The sequence below is a fragment of the Delphinapterus leucas genome, chromosome 1 (genome assembly GCF_059928025.1).
Source record: "Delphinapterus leucas isolate spDelLeu-1000000601 "Yukka" chromosome 1, BTC_Dleu_Yukka2, whole genome shotgun sequence".
NCBI classification, from domain to species: domain Eukaryota; kingdom Metazoa; phylum Chordata; class Mammalia; order Artiodactyla; family Monodontidae; genus Delphinapterus; species Delphinapterus leucas.
In genome coordinates, this window is record NC_143129.1 from 79,940,973 (window position 1) to 79,966,399 (window position 25,427).

Genomic DNA, 25,427 nt, shown 5'->3' on the forward strand with positions numbered 1-25,427 from the left:
TCAGTCACATATATGTGATGGTTTGAGTCTTAAATGGTATCTTACATTTATTTTTGGTTTCACACAATTTAAATCTGATATTTATTGGTGGAATAAAAAATATTTATTTTCTTGATAAAGGAATTTTAAGCCTATGACAGCAGTCTAGGGGAGTGTTGGGGTCAGGTGAGATGGGACATCCTGATTCTATTAAAAATGTGTTACCACATTCTACAGCAACATAAAGCCAGTATTAAAAATTTTCTTAAATGAGACAGGGCCACTCACCAGCCATGACCCATAAGAAAAGTTTCAGTGCCCAAGGGGATAGAGGATACTTCAGGTCCAGGACTGAAAAGGCAGAAATGAAATCTTTTGCCAGGGTTGGAGAACATACTAGGGCATTGTTTTCTGAACTTCAGTTATTCCCTAAAGGCTCATTATATTTGTTATAATTACACATCACAAGTATCATGTAATATTAATATTTTTTACTTTAAATTCACTTTAAACTAACTTTTTGAATTTTTAATCAGCCATAGGGAATCAAGTGCATAAAATGGAAGAAGAAATATTCAATTTACATATATGTATGTATATATACATATATATATGAATAGAGAGAGAGATATATACACACACACACACGCACACAGCAAGAGAGAGAGACAGAGAGAAGAGACAGAGAAAAAGACAAATAGAGAGAGAGAGATTAGGAAGGCTGGAATGAGGCCTTCCAGCCTCATGACTATATGAGGCCTACCCACTTACAGAGGGCAAACTGCTTTACTCAGGGCACTGATTTAAATATTACTCTCATCCAAAAGAATCCTTAGAGAAAAAGCCCAAGTAAAGATTGACCAAATATTTGAGAAACCTGTTCCAGTCAAGATGACCAGTAAAAAATTTCAAAAATTCCTTCCAGCACACGGACAAATTGTATGAAGAAAGTAGAGCACAAAATAGGTTAATTTCACTTATATTGTGCTGTGATCAATATGGAAGAATCTAAACATCGGATAAAATTATAATAAAATTATTATGAATGATTAAGAAGTAGTGTATGAATGGCAATTAACATCAAACACTGAATTATTAATAAAGTGATTTCAACTATCCCTTGAATTTACCCCTAGATTTGATGTGAATCAATGTGTTTAAATAATTCATAACTAATAAATAGATTTAAAACTAGTTATTTGAATGGCATTGCATATTAGATCGGGTTTCCAATGATTTCAAAGGGACAGGAAGCCAGAGAATTTAAACATTCCTCTGAGCTTTCCTCAAAAGTTGAAGAATCCGAAGACGTCCTTTGGGAGAAATTAGGAAGGAGCCGGTGCTATGTCATGTTTGGGAGGTATGAGTAAAAGGCTTGGTTTCTATTGTAAATCCAGGTTCTGATCTGCCAGCTGATTGGAATTATGGTAGGTGATGTTATGCTTTTAGTGAAATCCTTGTGGCTGGAAGTGAAACAGATTTATAAAGTTCATAGGAATCTGACTGTTGGATGTTCTTAATTAGAAGGAGCAAAGCAGTGAAAGGAGGACCCTAGAGGTCAGCACTTTACTAAACGTATCTAAGTATCCTGTTGGGAAGTCATCTGAGATCATCTGCAAACTTCCCTCAGTCCATTTTAGGAGAGTAGAAGAGATTTCACTTAGCAAGCTGTGGATCAAGACGAAATGTATTGTAAGAAGAACTTGAGATAAAGAGGAAGGTGTCACCATGTAGCCAGGCCATTTTCAAACCAGAATGGACTACAAAATGGCGACATGTTAAAGTGCAACTAAGCAGACAGTTTTAGAAGTCAAGGAAGGTGAAAGATAGAAAAGGGTCATCTTCCCCAATCAAGAAACGGAACACTTGCCTACAAGTTAGAGAACCACCGAAATTCTTCCACTACCATATACCACTGAAATGGAGAGCTAAGGCAGGGACTCTGTGAGTCACGAGAACATAATCCATTGAGGAGATGCTGGCGCAGGACATTTCCTGTTTCAGAGTCCCTGCCAAGCCAGTTATGGATGGATTTGCATTTGGGTTGGGAAATGACTGCACAAGGCCAGTTTGGACAACTCCGCTTCCCCTTGGGTGGGGCAGCAAGACCCAATAAAAAGGTCCTCTGCTGCACAACAGCTATCCTCCTGCTACTCGAGTTCCGATTGACTTTGGAGAACCTGGTGAGTCTGATTCTTCAGTTCAACTTTGCTCTCGGGCCCCCGAATGTTGAGTTAATGCTGCAAATATGATGGGTTCAAAGTTATGATAATGGGTATAATGCTACATAGTGGATGGGAACTTGGAATATGGGCACAATGTTATATTGTATTTACTAGATTTCTGATACATAGCTTGAATTCCTCTATTGAAAAAGAAATTAAGAGGAAATTTTGACATGAAGGGATAAAGAGCAAATGATTTACCTTTTTCTATGCCTATCTCTTGGACCTCTGTTGTGATTTCAGAGGCATATATCTTGGAACGTGTGAGGCTCTTACATTCATCCTGATTGCACTTTGCTCTGTACAGTCATTCTGTCGGGACCTCATGAGAGAAAATTGTGGTAGGAGTTGCTAGTGAGCTTGCCCAGGATTTTAGAACTTCTGATGGTGTGTTTTGAAGATGTTGTTTTCATAAAAATAGCAAAACAAAATAAACAACACAGAAAACGTCTCTTGTTTCTTTCAAACAAAGATAGTTTCTTTGGAAATGTTGTATGAGAAAAGAGAAGGTTGTCTCTGGGCTGATGAATAGATTTGCTAAAGAACGAGAGAGAAGTCAGAAATTCATTAAAAGGTATTAAAGAGATTAAAACCCATACTTAGAGATTGGAGAGATACTGCCTATTTGAGATTTAAAAGCTTTGGGTCTTCTCTCTGAAGGAATTCCTTCTTGTGAACACGGTCATATACTTTCTTTCAGATATTAAGATTCCAGAAAGATGTCTTCTCAAGAGAAGCAGTGCAAGCAGCAGTGCAAGATACCTCCAGTGTGCCCAACAAAGTGCCCTGATCCTTGCTCACCTAAAAAGGGTACAGACCCTTGCCCACCTATAAAGTGCACTGAGAAATACACTCCTGGGCCACCTCCCCAGCAATGCCAGCAGAAGTGCCCACCCAAGGACAAGTAACAGCTTCAGGTTTTAACTGCCTCTGGAAAGAATAAGGACAATCAGCTCATCTAGTTCCACAGCTCCACCTTCATCTTCTCTTCAAAGCCTATCATGGATACAGAAGAAGCTTTCGACCCTTCAGACTGCAGTGTGCGTGTGGGGATTCCTGACGGTCAGAGGTTTCCTATCTGAGTCTGCTATGCTGCTTGCCTCTGGGAGGTATCCGAAAAAGCATCCCAGAGCCTCAGAGGGAAGAGCAGTGTCTCTGCTCCTGAGCGGCTTCTGAGGATTCTCTCAGTGTCTGCTGTGTGTGTCTGTCACCTGGGCAGTGGTTTCTGCCAGATGAGCCATTGTTACTTATCCTCCATTTCTTGAATAAAATACACTTCTTTTTTGTGACGGTAAAAGTATTTTCTTTCTTTGAAACCCTGCTTTTAGCAATATCATATCATAATTTTGGTTGATTTCTATCCTTCTTCGATCCAAATTTCAGGCTCTCACAACCAGTGTTATGTGAATTTTGAGTTATATGGATGATTATTTGTATATAATTTCAAATCCAGGTTATTTTCTTAATTATTGTATGATTGATGTGAGGAACAAATTATTTAAATCCTCAGAGGTTCAATCCCTTTACTAAAATGTGGGGAAAATCACCTTTACAATGCCAACTGGCTTAGGCATAAAATTTACATGAATGTGTGTAATTCAGTTGCCACAATGCTGGGCACCTAATTAGCACTTTGTGAGGTGGCAAGTCATCATTATCTCTGTCATCATCACTGTCACCACCATCACCACCATCACCATGTTTGCTGTAGCAGGAAAGAGGCTCAGACATACCTAGCACAGCACAAAAGGAGATTCTTAAACTATATCACATTTTCATATTCTGTGTTCCTTTTCTTTTCCAACTTAACCGTATTTATAATGTCATGTGACACATTAAATGTTTTGGGAAATTATTGGGATACTCTGCATAAAATTATAGTAGTTCTGTATTCATGGGTAGCACAAATAAAGGGAAGTTTCAAGGGTCCTTACCAGGCAAAGTGCTGCCTGTTCTCCATGTGCACAACACGTTCTTCTTACTGCAAAACTCAAAAACCTCAGTGCCTTATTATATTTTTTCATGTCAGAAATTACTTTCTTGACTGATTTGACCCCACTAGTGAGGTACACTGGGGTTTGCAATGTTTATCTAGATTTACAAAATGACTGTTGCTATGCAGCTTGTTTTCTAAGTGCGTAGCTTACAGGTCCAGTAAGCCGTGAAAAGGGATGTGTTCTTTTAGCATATCTCTTCTTGTGGTCCTAGAAGTAAAGGGGCCCAAGATGCCAGAACTGCAGGAAAAAAAGATGTCCAGATTACTGCCCAACGCTTATCAGACTATTACCTGAGTGAGAAATCAACACTGATATTTGGGAGTTGTCTCTCCTGTAGCTAGTGTTATTTGACATGATACAGAAATTAGTTTTTGAGGTGGGACGCTTCTGTAACAAATCTTAAAATTATGGCATTGGCTTAGAGTTTGGAGGTGGTTGGCAAGGAGTCTGATACTGGAAGCCAGAAATGTGGTGATACATTTTATTCAATGGCAAAATGTTTGCAGTAATGGTTGTCCATGGTATTCCGAGATGCAGACCAAATATTGGTCACTTGTTGATTTGACCAGGGTATTTCAATAAATGTATGTTGAGAAAAAAATTTCTGGCTGGCAGGTAAGAAAAAAAAAAAAAACGGAAAGAAAGAAATACAGACCAGATATTCAAAACCTTGTTGAATTAGGAAACTCAACACTTGTAATCCCTAAAGAGTAAGATATGAGATTAGAGGTGGTTTTGAACTTGAAGTCCAATTTCAGTTGACTGTAACAACAGAGAAAAAAGACAGAAGTTGTAGCCTATCCACCTGTGTGTCAGGGGGCCTCATGGTAGTTAAATTATGTTCAGGGATCAAGGCAGAAATTTAATCAGGCCAGAAAATTACTTCCAGAAAAGGACCTGAGTGAGGTCTGAGGGACACAGAAATGATTGGAAGGATGAATTATGTCGGGTGTCTAATAAGTTTTTGAGGGAATTGACAACTATATAAACTATGTGCCAAAAGAAAAAAGACTGATTTTTCAAGAATAGTAACGACTTTCCAGCCCTCCTTTCCCCACTTTCCACACTACCTACATCAGATGTGGTCAGTATAGGTGACGAGAAGGGATTATCCACTGTGAGGTGGATACAAGGCCCGCAGAGAAGAATTGTTAAGGGAAGCTCTCTCAGAGAATAGTATCAGAGCCTAAGAGAGGCAAGGAGGAGAAGGAACACAAAGATTCTCAAACTTTGTTACTGTTTCTTAGGATGGTTCTTCTTTCATCTTTTCCATCTGGTATTTCTGAGGTATAATTAACAAATTAAATTGGACATATTTACGGTGCATAATGGGATGATTAGACATATGTGTACTTTGTGCAGTGATTATCACCATCGGTCAATTAACACATTAATCACTTCAACATTAACCATTTACATATGTGTATGTCTGTGTATTTGTGTGTGTGTGTGTGTGTGTGTGTGTGTGTGTTTGTGTGATGAGAATGCTTAAGGTCTATTTTCTGAGCAAGTTTCAACTACACAGCCCAGTTTTATTAACTCGACTCACCATGATGTTCCATAGACTCCGAGAGCTTCTTCATCGTATGATGCAGGCTTGTACCCACTGCCCAACATCTCCTCTTTTGCCGAACCCCTCAGCCCTTGCTGACCACCATTCTAGTCTCTGTTTCTGTGACATCTATGAGTTTGGAAACACATTCCTAAATAAACAATGGCTCGAAGAAGAAATAACAAAGAAATAGAAAATACTTTGGGATGAATGAAAAGGCAAATAAAGCATAGAAGACCTTTAAGGGTAAATGTAATGCAGTGCATAGAGAGCAACTTATGGCTGGGAGCATCTATGTTGCAAAAGATAAAAGATCTCAGATCAGTAACCTGAAAGACATGTATGCATGTCTGTGGGTTTATAAAAATAGAAGACACCTAACACTAAATAGAGCAAAATACAAGCAGTGATTTTTCTTGGCAGTTTATTAGATGTGTTCATTTTTGAACAACTTTATGTTTTCCCAATTATATATTATATACTGTAATTTCATTTTTGTAGCCATTTATTATAATATTTAAATACTTTATAGTAGTGAAGATGTGGCTGAGCTTGAGGGAAAGGTTAGGTCCTGCTCTTCTGGCACATGCTTATCTGGTGACGCTTCTCAAGTCTCAAGTGTCTCCTCTTTCTCTTCCTCTCCTCTTCATTCTCCTCTTTTTCCTCCTTTGCCATTATAAAATGACATTCCTAAAAAGCTTCCTGATTAATTGCCCAAGACACGTTACTAGGCCAGTTCTTCCTTCAGACTGTAGGTAGAATTATGTAAGATATGAAAGGATTATTACTAAAGGCGTGGGCAACATATCACAGTACCAACTTGGACAGTTATGTTGTATATATGGGGCAGTGAAGGTAATAGGGCAGGTTGAGGGTTCTGGAGGGTGGAAAACGAAGACCGAGAATAAACAGCGAAAACCTTTTCGTATTACTGTCTTCAAAGCCATAAAACATGTCTGGAAAGAGCAGAAGAAAGCAAGTATATCAGATGAGCCCTAAGTCCATATTTCATCTAGATTTCAGACCTTAGTGCTCTGATCTTCTCTCCACTCCCAACCCCACTCTCAATCACTTATATGTGATGCTGTGAGTCTTAAATAGTATCTTATATCTATTTTTGGTTTCACACAATTGAAATCTGATATTTACTTATGGAATACAAGGGATTTCTTTCCTGATAAAGGAATTTTAAGCACACGACGGCACTCTAGGGAAGTGTTCATGTCAGGTGAGAGGGACATCCTGATCCCAAGAAATGTGTGTTCCCACATTCCACAGTAATATAAAGTGAGAGTTGCAACTTTATTTCTAAAGCAGACAGGGCTTTTCACCAGCCATGGCCCATCACGAGAAGCTTCAGTGCCCAAGGGGCCAGCAGAGAAAAGACTAGTGTTCAGGTCCAGGAGAGAAGAGAGGAACTGTAGAAGAACTGTTGACAGCTGAATCTCTGAAAAGGTAGAAATAAGATATTTGGAGAACATGCTAGGGCACTGGTTCCTGAACTTCAGTTATTTTCTAAAAGTTCATTATATTTGTCATAATTTCACATCAGAGGTGTCATGTAACAGTAGTATTTTTTACTTTAACTTCACTTTATAATAACTTTGAAATGTTTTAATTTAATTGACCATACGTAATCTTGTACATGATAAGCCAGATGAAATATTCAAATTAAATATTGCAATGTATAAATATATATGTATATATATATATATATACACATAGAGAAATATGTTACAGAAAGTGAGAGACAGTGTGAGAGAGAGAGAAAGAGAGAGAGAGAGAGATTGAGAGAGACAGAGAGATTATAAAGTTTGGCAAACTCAAAATCTGCAGAGCTGAAAGCCTGCTGGAAGCCCATCCAACAGGGTAATCGTCTTTTACCTCGGTGACGATGAGCCTTGTTCTATTGAGGCGGTCAGTGTATCGGAAGAGGAATTCCCACCTTATAGAAGGCAACCACCTTTACTCAGGCCACTGAGTTAAATAATACTCTCTTGCAGAAGCATCCTTACAGAAACACCCAGAATAATGTTTGACCAGATAACCGGGGACCATATGCCAGGGAAGCTGACCCATAAATTAACCAGCAAACCTTCCTTTCAGCACACTGACAAATTCTATGAAGAAAGTAGAGCAGGAAATAGGCTTATCTGACATATATTCCACAGTGAGCAAAATGGAAAATGTAAAATGTAGGTTAAAATTTTAACAAAATTATTATTAATCATTAAGAAGTTGTATATGAATGGCAATGAACTTCAGTGACTGCATTTTTAATAAAGGGATATCAACTTTCTCTGGAATTTACCCCTAGATTTGATGTGAAACAAAACATGTATTTAAATAATTCATAAATATTAAATACATATAAACTTAGTGACTTGAATGGCATTGCATATTAGATAGGGTTTTCCAAAAATTTCAAAGGGACAGGAAGCCAGAATATTTAAACACTCCTCTGAGCTTTCTTCAAAAGTTGAAGAAATCCAAAGAGGTCCTTTGGGAGAAGTTAGGTAAGAGCAGGTGATATGTCATGTTTGGGAGGTATGAGTAAAAGGCTTGGTTTGTACTGTAAGTCTAGGTTCTGATCTGCCAGCTGATTGGAATTATGGTAGGTGAAGCTACGCTCCTAGTGAATTCCTTGTGGCCGGAAGTGAAACAGATTTACAAAGTTCATAGGAATTATGAACATCTGCTGGATGTTCTTAATTTGAAGGAGCAAAGCAGTGAAAGGGGGTCCCTAGAGGTCACCACTTTACTAAACGTATTTAAGTATCACGGTGGGAAGTCATCGGAGATGATCTGCAACCTTCCCTCTGTCCATTTTAGAAGAGGAGAAGAGACACTTCACTTAGCAAGCCATGGATCAAGAGGAAATGCATTATAAGAGGGGCTTGAGATAAAGAGAATGGTGTCACCAGGTAGCCAGGCCTTTCTCAAACCAGTATGTACAATAAAATGGCCACCAGTTCAAGTGCAACTAGGCAGGCAGTTTTAGAAGTCAAGGAAGGTGAAAGATAGAAAAGGGTCATCTTGCCCAATCAAGAAACGGAACGTTTGTCTGCAAGTTAGAGAAGCTTCAAAATCCTCCCACTGCCATAAACCGCTGAAACGGAGAGCTAAGGCAGGGACTCTGTGAGTCATGAGAACATAATCTAGTGAGGAGATCCTGGCGCAGGACATTTCCTGTTTTCAGAGTCCCTGCCAAGCCAGTTATGGATGGATTTGCATTTGGTTGGGAAATGACTGAACCAGGCCAGTTTTGGTAGCTCCGCTTCCCCCTGGGTGGGGCAGCAAACCCCAATAAAAAGGGCCTCTGCTGCACGACAGCTATCCTCCTGCTACTCGAGTTCCGATTGACTTTGGAGAACCTGGTGAGTATGATTCTTCAGTTCAACTTTGTACTCGGGCCCCCGAATGATGAGTTTGTGCTGGACACCGCAAATTTGATGGGTCCAAAGTTATGATCAAGGGTATAATGTTACTTAGTGGATGGGAACTTGGAATCTGGGCACAATGTTATATTGTATTTACTAGATTTCTGATACCTAGTTTGAATTCCTCTATTGAAAAAGAAATTAAAAGGAAATTTTGACATGAAGGGAGAAAGAGTAAAGTATTTACCTTTTTCTGTGCCTTTCTCTTGGACCTCTGCTGTGATGTCAGAGGCATTAATCTTAGAAGCTGTGATGCCCTTACACTCATCCTGATTACCCTTGGCTTTGTACATAAGTAATGCTGTCGGGACCTCATGAGAAAAAATGGTGATAGAAATTGCTTGTGAGCTTGCCCAGGATTTTAGAACTTGTGATGGCCTTTTTTGAAGATGACATTTTCATTTAAAAAAAAAGAAGAAAGAAACCAAAAGAGAAAAGACTGCTTGTTTCTTTTAAAAACAGATAGTTTCTTTGGAAATGTTGTATGAGAAAAGAGAAGGTTGTCTCTGGGCTGATGAATAGATTTGCTAAAGAACGAGAGAAAAGTCAGAAATTCATTAAAAGGTATTAAAGAGATTAAAACCCATACTTAGAGATTGGAGAGATACTGTCTATTTGAGTTGTCAAAGCTTTGGGTCTTCTCTCTGAAGGAATTCCTTGTGGTGAACATGGTCATATACTTTCTTTCAGATATTAAGACTCCAGAAAGATGTCTTCTCAAGAGCAGCAGTGCAAGCAGCAGTGCAAGCTACCTCCAGTGTGCCCAACTAAGTGCCCTGATCCTTGCTCACCTAAAAAGGGTACAGACCCTTGCCCACCTATAAAGTGCACTGAGAAATGCACTCCTGTGCCACCTCCCCAGCAATGCCAGCAGAAGTGCCCACCCAAGGGCAAGTAACAGCTTCAGGTTTTATCTGCCTGTGGAAAGGATAAGGACAATCAGCTCATCTAGTTCCACAGCTCCACCTTCATCTTCTCTTCAAAGCCTATCATGGATACAGAAGAAGCTTTCCACCCCTCAGCCTGCAGTGTGCGTATGGGGATTCCTGACGGTCAGAGGTTTCCTATCTGAGTCTGCTATGCTGCTTGCCTCTGGGAGGTATCCGAAAAAGCATCCCAGAGCCTCAGAGGGAAGAGCAGTGTCTCTCCTCCTGAGCGGCTTCTGAGGATTCTCTCAGTGTCTGCTGTGTGTGTCTGTCACCTGGGCAGTGGTTTCTGCCAGATGAGCAATTGTTACTTATCCTCCATTTCTTGAATAAAATACACTTCTTTTTTGTGACGGTAAAAGTATTTTCTTTCTTTGAAAACCTGCTTTTAGCAATATCATATCATAATTTTGGTTGATTTCTATCCTTCTTCGATCCAAATTTCAGGCTCTCACAACCAGTGTTATGTGACTTTTGAGTTATATCGATGATTATTTGTATATAATTTCAAATCCAGGTGATTTCCTTAATTATTGCTTGATTGATTTGAGGAACAAATTAGTTAACTCCTCAGAAGTTCAATCCCTTTACTAAAATGTGGGGAAAATCACCTTTACAGTGCCAACTTGATTAGGCATAAAATTTACATGAATGTGTGTCATTCAGTTGCCACGATGCCGGGCACATAATTGGCACTTTGTAAGGTGGCCAATTATCATTGTCTCTGTCATCATCACTGTCACCACCATCACCGCCACCACCATGTTTGCTGTAGCAGGAAAGAGGCTCAGACATACCTAGTACAGCACAAAAGGAGATTCTTAAACTATATTACACTTTCATATTCTGTGTTCCTTTTCTTTTCCAACTTAACCGTATTTATAACGTCATGTGACATATTAAATGCTTTGGGAAATTATTGGGATACTCTGCATAAAATTATAGTAGTTCTGTATTCATGGGTAGTACAAATAAAGGGAAGTTTCAAGGGTCCTTACCAGGCAAAGTGCTGCCTGCTCTCCATGTGCACAACACGTTCTTCTTACTGCAAAACTCAACAACTCAGTGTCTTATTATATTTTTTCACGTCTGAATTACTTTCTTGACTGATTTGACCCCACTTGTGAGGTACACTGGGGTTTGCAATGTTTATCTAGATTTACAAAATGACTGTTGCTATGCAGCTTGTTTTCTAAGTGCATGGCTTACAGGTCCAGTAAGCCGTGAAAAGGGATGTGTTCTTTAAGCATATCTCTTCTTGTGGTCCTAGAAGTAAAGGAGTCCAAGATGCCAGAACTGCAGGAAAAAAAAGATGTCCAGATTACTGCCCAACGCTTATCAGACTATTACCTGAGTGAGAAATCAACACTGATATGTGGGAGTTGTCTCTCCTGTAGCTAGTGTTATTTGACTTGACACAGAAATTAGTCTTTGAGGTGGGACGCTTCTGTACCAAATCTTAAAATTACGGCATTGGCTTAGAGTCTGGAGGTGGTTGGCAAGGAGTCTGATATTGGAAGCCAGAAATGTGGTGATACATTTTATTCAATGGCAAAATGTTTGCAGTAATGGTTGTCCATGGTATTCCGAGATGCAGACCAAATATTGGTCACTTGTTGATTTGACCAGGGTATTTCAATAAATGTATGTTGAGAAAAAAATTTCTGGCTGGCAGGTCAGAAAAAAAAAAAAAAACGGAAAGAAAGAAATACAGACCAGATATTCAAAACCTTGTTGAATTAGGAAACTCAACACTTGTAATCGCTAAAGGGTAAGATATGAGATTAGAGGTGGTTTTGAACTTGAAGTCCAATTTCAGTTGACTGTAACAACAGAGAAAAGAGACAGAAGTTGTAGTCTATCCACCTGTGTGTCAGGGGGCCTCATGGTAGTTAAATTATGTTCAGGGATCAAGGCAGAAATTTAATCAGGCCAGAAAATTACTTCCAGAAAAGGACCTGAGTGAGGTCCGTGGGACACAGAAATGATTGGAAGAATGAATTATGTCGGGTGTCTAATAAGTTTTTGAGGGAACTGACAACTAAATAAAGTATGTGCCAAAACAAAAAAGAGTGATTTTTGCAAGAATTGTAACGACTTTCCAGCCCTCCTTTCCCCACTACCTACATCAGATGTGGTCAGTATAGGTGACGAGAAGGGATTATCCACTGTGAGGTGGATACAAGGCCCGCAGAGAAGAGTTGTTAAGGGAAGCTCTCTCAGAGAATAGTATCAGAGCCTAAGAGAGGCAAGGAGGAGAAGGAACACAAAGATTCTCAAACTTTGTTACTGTTTCTTAGGATGGTTCTTCTTTCATCTTTTCCATCTGGTATTTCTGAGGTATAATTAACAAATTAAATTGGACATATTTACGGTGCATAATGGGATGACTAGACATATGTGTACTTTGTGCAGTGATTATCACCATCGGTCAATTAACACATTAATCACTTCAACATTAACCATTTAAATATGTGTATGTCTGTGTATTTGTGTGTGTGTGTGTGTGTGTGTGTGTGTGTGTGTGATGAGAATGCTTAAGGTCTATTTTCTGAGCAAGTTTCAACTACACAGCCGAGTGTTATTAACTAGACTCACCATGATATTCCATAGACTCCGAGAGCTTCTTCATCGTATGATGCAGGCTTGTACCCACTGCCCAACATCTCCTCTTTTGCCGAACCCCTCAGCCCCTGCTGACCACCATTCTAGTCTCTGTTTCTGTGACATCTATGAGTTTGGAAACACATTCCTAAATAAACAATGGCTCGAAGAAGAAATAACAAAGAAATAGAAAATACTTTGGGATGAATGAAAAGGCAAATAAAGCATAGAAGACCTTCAGGGGTAAATGTAATGCAGCGCATAGAGAGCAACTTATGGCTGGGAGCATCTATGTTGCAAAAGATAAAAGATCTCAGACCAGTAACCTGAAAGATATGTATGCATGTCTGTGGGTTTATGAAAATAGAAGACTCCTAACCCTAAATAGAGCAAAATATAAGCAGTGATTTTTCTTGGCAGTTTATTAGATGTGTTCATTTTTGAACAACTTTATGTTTTCCCAATTATATATTATATACTGTAATTTCATTTTTGTAGCCATTTATTATAATATTTAAATACTTTATAGTAGTGAAGATGTGGCTGAGCTTGAGGGAAAGGTTAGGTCCTGCTCTTCTGGCACATGCTTATCTGGTGACGCTTCTCAAGTCTCAAGTGTCTCCTCTTTCTCTTCGTCTCCTCTTCATTCTCCTCTTTTTCCTCCTTTGCCATTATAAAATGACATTCCTAAGAAGCTTCCTGATTAATTGCCCAAGACACGTTACTAGGCCAGTTCTTCCTTCAGACTGCAGGTAGAATTATGTAAGATATGAAAGGATTATTACTAAATGCGTGGGCAACATATCACAGTACCAACTTGGACAGTTATGTTGTATATATGGGGCAGTGAAGGTAATAGGGCAGGTTGAGGGTTCTGGAGGGTTGAAAACGAAGACCGAGAATAAGCAGCGAAAACCTTTTCGTATTACTGTCTTCAAAGCCATAAAACATGTCTGGAAAGAGCAGAAGAAAGCAAGTATATCAGATGAGCCCTAAGTCCATATTTCATCTAGATTTCAGACCTTAGTGCTCTGATCTTCTCTCCACTCCCAACCCCACTCTCAATCACTTATATGTGATGCTGTGAGTCTTAAATAGTATCTTATATCTATTTTTGGTTTCACACAATTGAAATCTGATATTTACTTATGGAATACAAGGGATTTCTTTCCTGATAAAGGAATTTTAAGCACACGACGGCACTCTAGGGAAGTGTTCATGTCAGGTGAGAGGGACATCCTGATCCCAAGAAATGTGTGTTCCCACATTCCACAGTAATATAAAGTGAGAGTTGCAACTTTATTTCTAAAGCAGACAGGGCTTTTCACCAGCCATGGCCCATCACGAGAAGCTTCAGTGCCCAAGGGGCCAGCAGAGAAAAGACTAGTGTTCAGGTCCAGGAGAGAAGAGAGGAACTGTAGAAGAACTGTTGACAGCTGAATCTCTGAAAAGGTAGAAATAAGATATTTGGAGAACATGCTAGGGCACTGGTTCCTGAACTTCAGTTATTTTCTAAAAGTTCATTATATTTGTCATAATTTCACATCAGAGGTGTCATGTAACAGTAGTATTTTTTACTTTAACTTCACTTTATAATAACTTTGAAATGTTTTAATTTAATTGACCATACGTAATCTTGTACATGATAAGCCAGATGAAATATTCAAATTAAATATTGCAATGTATAAATATATATGTATAAATATATATGTATATATATATATATATATATACACATAGAGAAATATGTTACAGAAAGTGAGAGACAGTGTGAGAGAGAGAGAAAGAGAGAGAGAGAGAGATTGAGAGAGACAGAGAGATTATAAAGTTTGGCAAACTCAAAATCTGCAGAGCTGAAAGCCTGCTGGAAGCCCATCCAACAGGGTAATCGTCTTTTACCTCGGTGACGATGAGCCTTGTTCTATTGAGGCGGTCAGTGTATCGGAAGAGGAATTCCCACCTTATAGAAGGCAACCACCTTTACTCAGGCCACTGAGTTAAATAATACTCTCTTGCAGAAGCATCCTTACAGAAACACCCAGAATAATGTTTGACCAGATAACCGGGGACCATATGCCAGGGAAGCTGACCCATAAATTAACCAGCAAACCTTCCTTTCAGCACACTGACAAATTCTATGAAGAAAGTAGAGCAGGAAATAGGCTTATCTGACATATATTCCACAGTGAGCAAAATGGAAAATGTAAAATGTAGGTTAAAATTTTAACAAAATTATTATTAATCATTAAGAAGTTGTATATGAATGGCAATGAACTTCAGTGACTGCATTTTTAATAAAGGGATATCAACTTTCTCTGGAATTTACCCCTAGATTTGATGTGAAACAAAACATGTATTTAAATAATTCATAAATATTAAATACATATAAACTTAGTGACTTGAATGGCATTGCATATTAGATAGGGTTTTCCAAAAATTTCAAAGGGACAGGAAGCCAGAATATTTAAACACTCCTCTGAGCTTTCTTCAAAAGTTGAAGAAATCCAAAGAGGTCCTTTGGGAGAAGTTAGGTAAGAGCAGGTGATATGTCATGTTTGGGAGGTATGAGTAAAAGGCTTGGTTTGTACTGTAAGTCTAGGTTCTGATCTGCCAGCTGATTGGAATTATGGTAGGTGAAGCTACGCTCCTAGTGAATTCCTTGTGGCCGGAAGTGAAACAGATTTACAAAGTTCATAGGAATTATGAACATCTGCTGGATGTTCTTAATTTGAAGGAGCAAAGCAGTGAAAGGGGGTCCCTAGAGGTCACCACTTTACTAAACGTATTTAAGTATCACGGTGGGAAGTCATCGGAGATGATCTGCAACCTTCCCTCTGTCCATTTTAGAAGAGGAGAAGAGACACTTCACTTAGCAAGCCATGGATCAAGAGGAAATGCATTATAAGAGGGGCTTGAGATAAAGAGAATGGTGTCACCAGGTAGCCAGGCCTTTCTCAAACCAGTATGTACAATAAAATGGCCACCAGTTCAAGTGCAACTAGGCAGGCAGTTTTAGAAGTCAAGGAAGGTGAAAGATAGAAAAGGGTCATCTTGCCCAATCAAGAAACGGAACGTTTGTCTGCAAGTTAGAGAAGCTTCAAAATCCTCCCACTGCCATAAACCGCTGAAACGGAGAGCTAAGGCAGGGACTCTGTGAGTCATGAGAACATAATCTAGTGAGGAGATCCTGGCGCAGGACATTTCCTGTTTTCAGAGTCCCTGCCAAGCCAGTTATGGATGGATTTGCATTTGGTTGGGAAATGACTGAACCAGGCCAGTTTTGGTAGCTCCGCTTCCCCCTGGGTGGGGCAGCAAACCCCAATAAAAAGGGCCTCTGCTGCACGACAGCTATCCTCCTGCTACTCGAGTTCCGATTGACTTTGGAGAACCTGGTGAGTATGATTCTTCAGTTCAACTTTGTACTCGGGCCCCCGAATGATGAGTTTGTGCTGGACACCGCAAATTTGATGGGTCCAAAGTTATGATCAAGGGTATAATGTTACTTAGTGGATGGGAACTTGGAATCTGGGCACAATGTTATATTGTATTTACTAGATTTCTGATACCTAGTTTGAATTCCTCTATTGAAAAAGAAATTAAAAGGAAATTTTGACATGAAGGGAGAAAGAGTAAAGTATTTACCTTTTTCTGTGCCTTTCTCTTGGACCTCTGCTGTGATGTCAGAGGCATTAATCTTAGAAGCTGTGATGCCCTTACACTCATCCTGATTACCCTTGGCTTTGTACATAAGTAATGCTGTCGGGACCTCATGAGAAAAAATGGTGATAGAAATTGCTTGTGAGCTTGCCCAGGATTTTAGAACTTGTGATGGCCTTTTTTGAAGATGACATTTTCATTTAAAAAAAAAGAAGAAAGAAACCAAAAGAGAAAAGACTGCTTGTTTCTTTTAAAAACAGATAGTTTCTTTGGAAATGTTGTATGAGAAAAGAGAAGGTTGTCTCTGGGCTGATGAATAGATTTGCTAAAGAACGAGAGAAAAGTCAGAAATTCATTAAAAGGTATTAAAGAGATTAAAACCCATACTTAGAGATTGGAGAGATACTGTCTATTTGAGTTGTCAAAGCTTTGGGTCTTCTCTCTGAAGGAATTCCTTGTGGTGAACATGGTCATATACTTTCTTTCAGATATTAAGACTCCAGAAAGATGTCTTCTCAAGAGCAGCAGTGCAAGCAGCAGTGCAAGCTACCTCCAGTGTGCCCAACTAAGTGCCCTGATCCTTGCTCACCTAAAAAGGGTACAGACCCTTGTCCACCTATAAAGTGCACTGAGAAATGCACTCCTGTGCCACCTCCCCAGCAATGCCAGCAGAAGTGCCCACCCAAGGGCAAGTAACAGCTTCAGGTTTTATCTGCCTGTGGAAAGGATAAGGACAATCAGCTCATCTAGTTCCACAGCTCCACCTTCATCTTCTCTTCAAAGCCTATCATGGATACAGAAGAAGCTTTCCACCCCTCAGCCTGCAGTGTGCGTATGGGGATTCCTGACGGTCAGAGGTTTCCTATCTGAGTCTGCTATGCTGCTTGCCTCTGGGAGGTATCCGAAAAAGCATCCCAGAGCCTCAGAGGGAAGAGCAGTGTCTCTCCTCCTGAGCGACTTCTGAGGATTCTCTCAGTGTCTGCTGTGTGTGTCTGTCACCTGGGCAGTGGTTTCTGCCAGATGAGCAATTGTTACTTATCCTCCATTTCTTGAATAAAATACACTTCTTTTTTGTGACGGTAAAAGTATTTTCTTTCTTTGAAAACCTGCTTTTAGCAATATCATATCATAATTTTGGCTGATTTCTATCCTTCTTCGATCCAAATTTCAGGCTCTCACAACCAGTGTTATGTGACTTTTGAGTTATATCGATGATTATTTGTATATAATTTCAAATCCAGGTGATTTCCTTAATTATTGCTTGATTGATTTGAGGAACAAATTAGTTAACTCCTCAGAAGTTCAATCCCTTTACTAAAATGTGGGGAAAATCACCTTTACAGTGCCAACTTGATTAGGCATAAAATTTACATGAATGTGTGTCATTCAGTTGCCACGATGCCGGGCACATAATTGGCACTTTGTAAGGTGGCCAATTATCATTGTCTCTGTCATCATCACTGTCACCACCATCACCGCCACCACCATGTTTGCTGTAGCAGGAAAGAGGCTCAGACATACCTAGTACAGCACAAAAGGAGATTCTTAAACTATATTACACTTTCATATTCTGTGTTCCTTTTCTTTTCCAACTTAACCGTATTTATAACGTCATGTGACATATTAAATGCTTTGGGAAATTATTGGGATACTCTGCATAAAATTATAGTAGTTCTGTATTCATGGGTAGTACAAATAAAGGGAAGTTTCAAGGGTCCTTACCAGGCAAAGTGCTGCCTGCTCTCCATGTGCACAACACGTTCTTCTTACTGCAAAACTCAACAACTCAGTGTCTTATTATATTTTTTCACGTCTGAATTACTTTCTTGACTGATTTGACCCCACTTGTGAGGTACACTGGGGTTTGCAATGTTTATCTAGATTTACAAAATGACTGTTGCTATGCAGCTTGTTTTCTAAGTGCATGGCTTACAGGTCCAGTAAGCCGTGAAAAGGGATGTGTTCTTTAAGCATATCTCTTCTTGTGGTCCTAGAAGTAAAGGAGTCCAAGATGCCAGAACTGCAGGAAAAAAAAGATGTCCAGATTACTGCCCAACGCTTATCAGACTATTACCTGAGTGAGAAATCAACACTGATATGTGGGAGTTGTCTCTCCTGTAGCTAGTGTTATTTGACTTGACACAGAAATTAGTCTTTGAGGTGGGACGCTTCTGTACCAAATCTTAAAATTACGGCATTGGCTTAGAGTCTGGAGGTGGTTGGCAAGGAGTCTGATATTGGAAGCCAGAAATGTGGTGATACATTTTATTCAATGGCAAAATGTTTGCAGTAATGGTTGTCCATGGTATTCCGAGATGCAGACCAAATATTGGTCACTTGTTGATTTGACCAGGGTATTTCAATAAATGTATGTTGAGAAAAAAATTTCTGGCTGGCAGGTCAGAAAAAAAAAAAAAAACGGAAAGAAAGAAATACAGACCAGATATTCAAAACCTTGTTGAATTAGGAAACTCAACACTTGTAATCGCTAAAGGGTAAGATATGAGATTTGAGGTGGTTTTGAACTTGAAGTCCAATTTCAGTTGACTGTAACAACAGAGAAAAGAGACAGAAGTTGTAGTCTATCCACCTGTGTGTCAGGGGGCCTCATGGTAGTTAAATTATGTTCAGGGATCAAGGCAGAAATTTAATCAGGCCAGAAAATTACTTCCAGAAAAGGACCTGAGTGAGGTCCGTGGGACACAGAAATGATTGGAAGAATGAATTATGTCGGGTGTCTAATAAGTTTTTGAGGGAACTGACAACTAAATAAAGTATGTGCCAAAACAAAAAAGAGTGATTTTTGCAAGAATTGTAACGACTTTCCAGCCCTCCTTTCCCCACTACCTACATCAGATGTGGTCAGTATAGGTGACGAGAAGGGATTATCCACTGTGAGGTGGATACAAGGCCCGCAGAGAAGAGTTGTTAAGGGAAGCTCTCTCAGAGAATAGTATCAGAGCCTAAGAGAGGCAAGGAGGAGAAGGAACACAAAGATTCTCAAACTTTGTTACTGTTTCTTAGGATGGTTCTTCTTTCATCTTTTCCATCTGGTATTTCTGAGGTATAATTAACAAATTAAATTGGATATATTTACGGTGCATAATGGGATGACTAGACATATGTGTACTTTGTGCAGTGATTATCACCATCGGTCAATTAACACATTAATCACTTCAACATTAACCATTTAAATATGTGTATGTCTGTGTATTTGTGTGTGTGTGTGTGTGTGTGTGTGTGTGTGATGAGAATGCTTAAGGTCTATTTTCTGAGCAAGTTTCAACTACACAGCCGAGTGTTATTAACTAGACTCACCATGATATTCCATAGACTCCGAGAGCTTCTTCATCGTATGATGCAGGCTTGTACCCACTGCCCAACATCTCCTCTTTTGCCGAACCCCTCAGCCCCTGCTGACCACCATTCTAGTCTCTGTTTCTGTGACATCTATGAGTTTGGAAACACATTCCTAAATAAACAATGGCTCGAAGAAGAAATAACAAAGAAATAGAAAATACTTTGGGATGAATGAAAAGGCAAATAAAGCATAGAAGACCTTCAGGGGTAAATGTAATGCAGCGCATAGAGAGCAACTTATGGCTGGGAGCATCTATGTTGCAAAAGATAAAAGATCTCAGACCAGTAACCTGAAAGATATGTATGCATGTCTGTGGGTTTATGAAAATAGAAGACTCCTAACCCTAAATAGAGCAAAATATAAGCCGTGATTTTTCTTGGCAGTTTATTAGATGTGTTCATTTTTGAACAACTTTATGTTTTCCCAATTATATATTATATACTGTAATTTCATTTTTGTAGCCATTTATTATAATATTTAAATACTTTATAGTAGTGAAGATGTGGCTGAGCTTGAGGGAAAGGTTAGGTCCTGCTCTTCTGGCACATGCTTATCTGGTGACGCTTCTCAAGTCTCAAGTGTCTCCTCTTTCTCTTCGTCTCCTCTTCATTCTCCTCTTTTTCCTCCTTTGCCATTATAAAATGACATTCCTAAGAAGCTTCCTGATTAATTGCCCAAGACACGTTACTAGGCCAGTTCTTCCTTCAGACTGCAGGTAGAATTATGTAAGATATGAAAGGATTATTACTAAATGCGTGGGCAACATATCACAGTACCAACTTGGACAGTTATGTTGTATATATGGGGCAGTGAAGGTAATAGGGCAGGTTGAGGGTTCTGGAGGGTTGAAAACGAAGACCGAGAATAAACAGCGAAAACCTTTTCGTATTACTGTCTTCAAAGCCATAAAACATGTCTGGAAAGAGCAGAAGAAAGCAAGTATATCAGATGAGCCCTAAGTCCATATTTCATCTAGATTTCAGACCTTAGTGCTCTGATCTTCTCTCCACTCCCAACCCCACTCTCAATCACTTATATGTGATGCTGTGAGTCTTAAATAGTATCTTATATCTATTTTTGGTTTCACACAATTGAAATCTGATATTTACTTATGGAATACAAGGGATTTCTTTCCTGATAAAGGAATTTTAAGCACACGACGGCACTCTAGGGAAGTGTTCATGTCAGGTGAGAGGGACATCCTGATCCCAAGAAATGTGTGTTCCCACATTCCACAGTAATATAAAGTGAGAGTTGCAACTTTATTTCTAAAGCAGACAGGGCTTTTCACCAGCCATGGCCCATCACGAGAAGCTTCAGTGCCCAAGGGGCCAGCAGAGAAAAGACTAGTGTTCAGGTCCAGGAGAGAAGAGAGGAACTGTAGAAGAACTGTTGACAGCTGAATCTCTGAAAAGGTAGAAATAAGATATTTGGAGAACATGCTAGGGCACTGGTTCCTGAACTTCAGTTATTTTCTAAAAGTTCATTATATTTGTCATAATTTCACATCAGAGGTGTCATGTAACAGTAGTATTTTTTACTTTAACTTCACTATATAATAACTTTGAAATGTTTTAATTTAATTGACCATACGTAATCTTGTACATGATAAGCCAGATGAAATATTCAAATTAAATATTGCAATGTATAAATATATATGTATATATATATATATATACACATAGAGAAATATGTTACAGAAAGTGAGAGACAGTGTGAGAGAGAGAGAAAGAGAGAGAGAGAGAGATTGAGAGAGACAGAGAGATTATAAAGTTTGGCAAACTCAAAATCTGCAGAGCTGAAAGCCTGCTGGAAGCCCATCCAACAGGGTAATCGTCTTTTACCTCGGTGACGATGAGCCTTGTTCTATTGAGGCGGTCAGTGTATCGGAAGAGGAATTCCCACCTTATAGAAGGCAACCACCTTTACTCAGGCCACTGAGTTAAATAATACTCTCTTGCAGAAGCATCCTTACAGAAACACCCAGAATAATGTTTGACCAGATAACCGGGGACCATATGCCAGGGAAGCTGACCCATAAATTAACCAGCAAACCTTCCTTTCAGCACACTGACAAATTCTATGAAGAAAGTAGAGCAGGAAATAGGCTTATCTGACATATATTCCACAGTGAGCAAAATGGAAAATGTAAAATGTAGGTTAAAATTTTAACAAAATTATTATTAATCATTAAGAAGTTGTATATGAATGGCAATGAACTTCAGTGACTGCATTTTTAATAAAGGGATATCAACTTTCTCTGGAATTTACCCCTAGATTTGATGTGAAACAAAACATGTATTTAAATAATTCATAAATATTAAATACATATAAACTTAGTGACTTGAATGGCATTGCATATTAGATAGGGTTTTCCAAAAATTTCAAAGGGACAGGAAGCCAGAATATTTAAACACTCCTCTGAGCTTTCTTCAAAAGTTGAAGAAATCCAAAGAGGTCCTTTGGGAGAAGTTAGGTAAGAGCAGGTGATATGTCATGTTTGGGAGGTATGAGTAAAAGGCTTGGTTTGTACTGTAAGTCTAGGTTCTGATCTGCCAGCTGATTGGAATTATGGTAGGTGAAGCTACGCTCCTAGTGAATTCCTTGTGGCCGGAAGTGAAACAGATTTACAAAGTTCATAGGAATTATGAACATCTGCTGGATGTTCTTAATTTGAAGGAGCAAAGCAGTGAAAGGGGGTCCCTAGAGGTCACCACTTTACTAAACGTATTTAAGTATCACGGTGGGAAGTCATCAGAGATGATCTGCAACCTTCCCTCTGTCCATTTTAGAAGAGGAGAAGAGACACTTCACTTAGCAAGCCATGGATCAAGAGGAAATGCATTATAAGAGGGGCTTGAGATAAAGAGAATGGTGTCACCAGGTAGCCAGGCCTTTCTCAAACCAGTATGTACAATAAAATGGCCACCAGTTCAAGTGCAACTAGGCAGGCAGTTTTAGAAGTCAAGGAAGGTGAAAGATAGAAAAGGGTCATCTTGCCCAATCAAGAAACGGAACGTTTGTCTGCAAGTTAGAGAAGCTTCAAAATCCTCCCACTGCCATAAACCGCTGAAACGGAGAGCTAAGGCAGGGACTCTGTGAGTCATGAGAACATAATCTAGTGAGGAGATCCTGGCGCAGGACATTTCCTGTTTTCAGAGTCCCTGCCAAGCCAGTTATGGATGGATTTGCATTTGGTTGGGAAATGACTGAGCCAGGCCAGTTTTGGTAGCTCCGCTTCCCCCTGGGTGGGGCAGCAAACCCCAATAAAAAGGGCCTCTGCTGCACGACAGCTATCCTCCTGCTACTCGAGTTCCGATTGACTTTGGAGAACCTGGTGAGTATGATTCTTCAGTTCAACTTTGTACTCGGGCCCCCGAATGTTGAGTTTGTGCTGGACACCGCAAATTTGATGGGTCCAAAGTTATGATCAAGGGTATAATGTTACTTAGTGGATGGGAACTTGGAATCTGGGCACAATGTTATATTGTATTTACTAGATTTCTGATACCTAGTTTGAATTCCTCTATTGAAAAAGAAATTAAAAGGAAATTTTGACATGAAGGGAGAAAGAGTAAAGTATTTACCTTTTTCTGTGCCTTTCTCTTGGACCTCTGCTGTGATGTCAGAGGCATTAATCTTAGAAGGTGTAATGCCCTTACACTCATCCTGATTGCCCTTTGCTTTGTACATAAGTAATGCTGTCGGGACCTCATGAGAAAAAATGGTGATAGAAATTGCTTGTGAGCTTGCCCAGGATTTTAGAACTTGTGATGGCCTTTTTTGAAGATGACATTTTCATTTAAAAAAAAAGAAGAAAGAAACCAAAAGAGAAAAGACTGCTTGTTTCTTTTAAAAACAGATAGTTTCTTTGGAAATGTTGTATGAGAAAAGAGAAGGTTGTCTCTGGGCTGATGAATAGATTTGCTAAAGAACGAGAGAAAAGTCAGAAATTCATTAAAAGGTATTAAAGAGATTAAAACCCATACTTAGAGATTGGAGAGATACTGTCTATTTGAGTTGTCAAAGCTTTGGGTCTTCTCTCTGAAGGAATTCCTTGTGGTGAACATGGTCATATACTTTCTTTCAGATATTAAGACTCCAGAAAGATGTCTTCTCAAGAGCAGCAGTGCAAGCAGCAGTGCAAGCTACCTCCAGTGTGCCCAACTAAGTGCCCTGATCCTTGCTCACCTAAAAAGGGTACAGACCCTTGCCCACCTATAAAGTGCACTGAGAAATGCACTCCTGTGCCACCTCCCCAGCAATGCCAGCAGAAGTGCCCACCCAAGGGCAAGTAACAGCTTCAGGTTTTATCTGCCTGTGGAAAGGATAAGGACAATCAGCTCATCTAGTTCCACAGCTCCACCTTCATCTTCTCTTCAAAGCCTATCATGGATACAGAAGAAGCTTTCCACCCCTCAGCCTGCAGTGTGCGTATGGGGATTCCTGACGGTCAGAGGTTTCCTATCTGAGTCTGCTATGCTGCTTGCCTCTGGGAGGTATCCGAAAAAGCATCCCAGAGCCTCAGAGGGAAGAGCAGTGTCTCTCCTCCTGAGCGACTTCTGAGGATTCTCTCAGTGTCTGCTGTGTGTGTCTGTCACCTGGGCAGTGGTGTCTGTCACCTGGGCAGTGGTTTCTGCCAGATGAGCAATTGTTACTTATCCTCCATTTCTTGAATAAAATACACTTCTTTTTTGTGACGGTAAAAGTATTTTCTTTCTTTGAAAACCTGCTTTTAGCAATATCATATCATAATTTTGGTTGATTTCTATCCTTCTTCGATCCAAATTTCAGGCTCTCACAACCAGTGTTATGTGACTTTTGAGTTATATCGATGATTATTTGTATATAATTTCAAATCCAGGTGATTTCCTTAATTATTGCTTGATTGATTTGAGGAACAAATTAGTTAACTCCTCAGAAGTTCAATCCCTTTACTAAAATGTGGGGAAAATCACCTTTACAGTGCCAACTTGATTAGGCATAAAATTTACATGAATGTGTGTCATTCAGTTGCCACGATGCCGGGCACATAATTGGCACTTTGTAAGGTGGCCAATTATCATTGTCTCCGTCATCATCACTGTCACCACCATCACCGCCACCACCATGTTTGCTGTAGCAGGAAAGAGGCTCAGACATACCTAGTACAGCACAAAAGGAGATTCTTAAACTATATTACACTTTCATATTCTGTGTTCCTTTTCTTTTCCAACTTAACCGTATTTATAACGTCATGTGACATATTAAATGCTTTGGGAAATTATTGGGATACTCTGCATAAAATTATAGTAGTTCTGTATTCATGGGTAGCACAAATAAAGGGAAGTTTCAAGGGTCCTTACCAGGCAAAGTGCTGCCTGCTCTCCATGTGCACAACACATTCTTCTTACTGCAAAACTCAACAACTCAGTGTCTTATTATATTTTTTCACGTCTGAATTACTTTCTTGACTGATTTGACCCCACTTGTGAGGTACACTGGGGTTTGCAATGTTTATCTAGATTTACAAAATGACTGTTGCTATGCAGCTTGTTTTCTAAGTGCATGGCTTACAGGTCCAGTAAGCCGTGAAAAGGGATGTGTTCTTTAAGCATATCTCTTCTTGTGGTCCTAGAAGTAAAGGAGTCCAAGATGCCAGAACTGCAGGAAAAAAAAGATGTCCAGATTACTGCCCAACGCTTAT

The 25,427-nt window shown here is 39.5% G+C and overlaps 1 long non-coding RNA gene across 1 annotated transcript; it reads left to right on the plus strand.

Annotated features, from left to right (window-relative positions):
* Positions 1-2,053: 2,053 nt before the first annotated feature.
* Positions 2,054-24,449, plus strand: LOC149750617 (uncharacterized). The gene is made up of 5 exons (XR_016393840.1): positions 2,054-2,162; positions 2,905-9,130; positions 9,884-16,115; positions 16,869-23,078; positions 23,832-24,449. It is a non-coding gene; the product is annotated as an uncharacterized LOC149750617 (long non-coding RNA).
* The last annotated feature ends 978 nt before the right edge of the window (positions 24,450-25,427 follow it).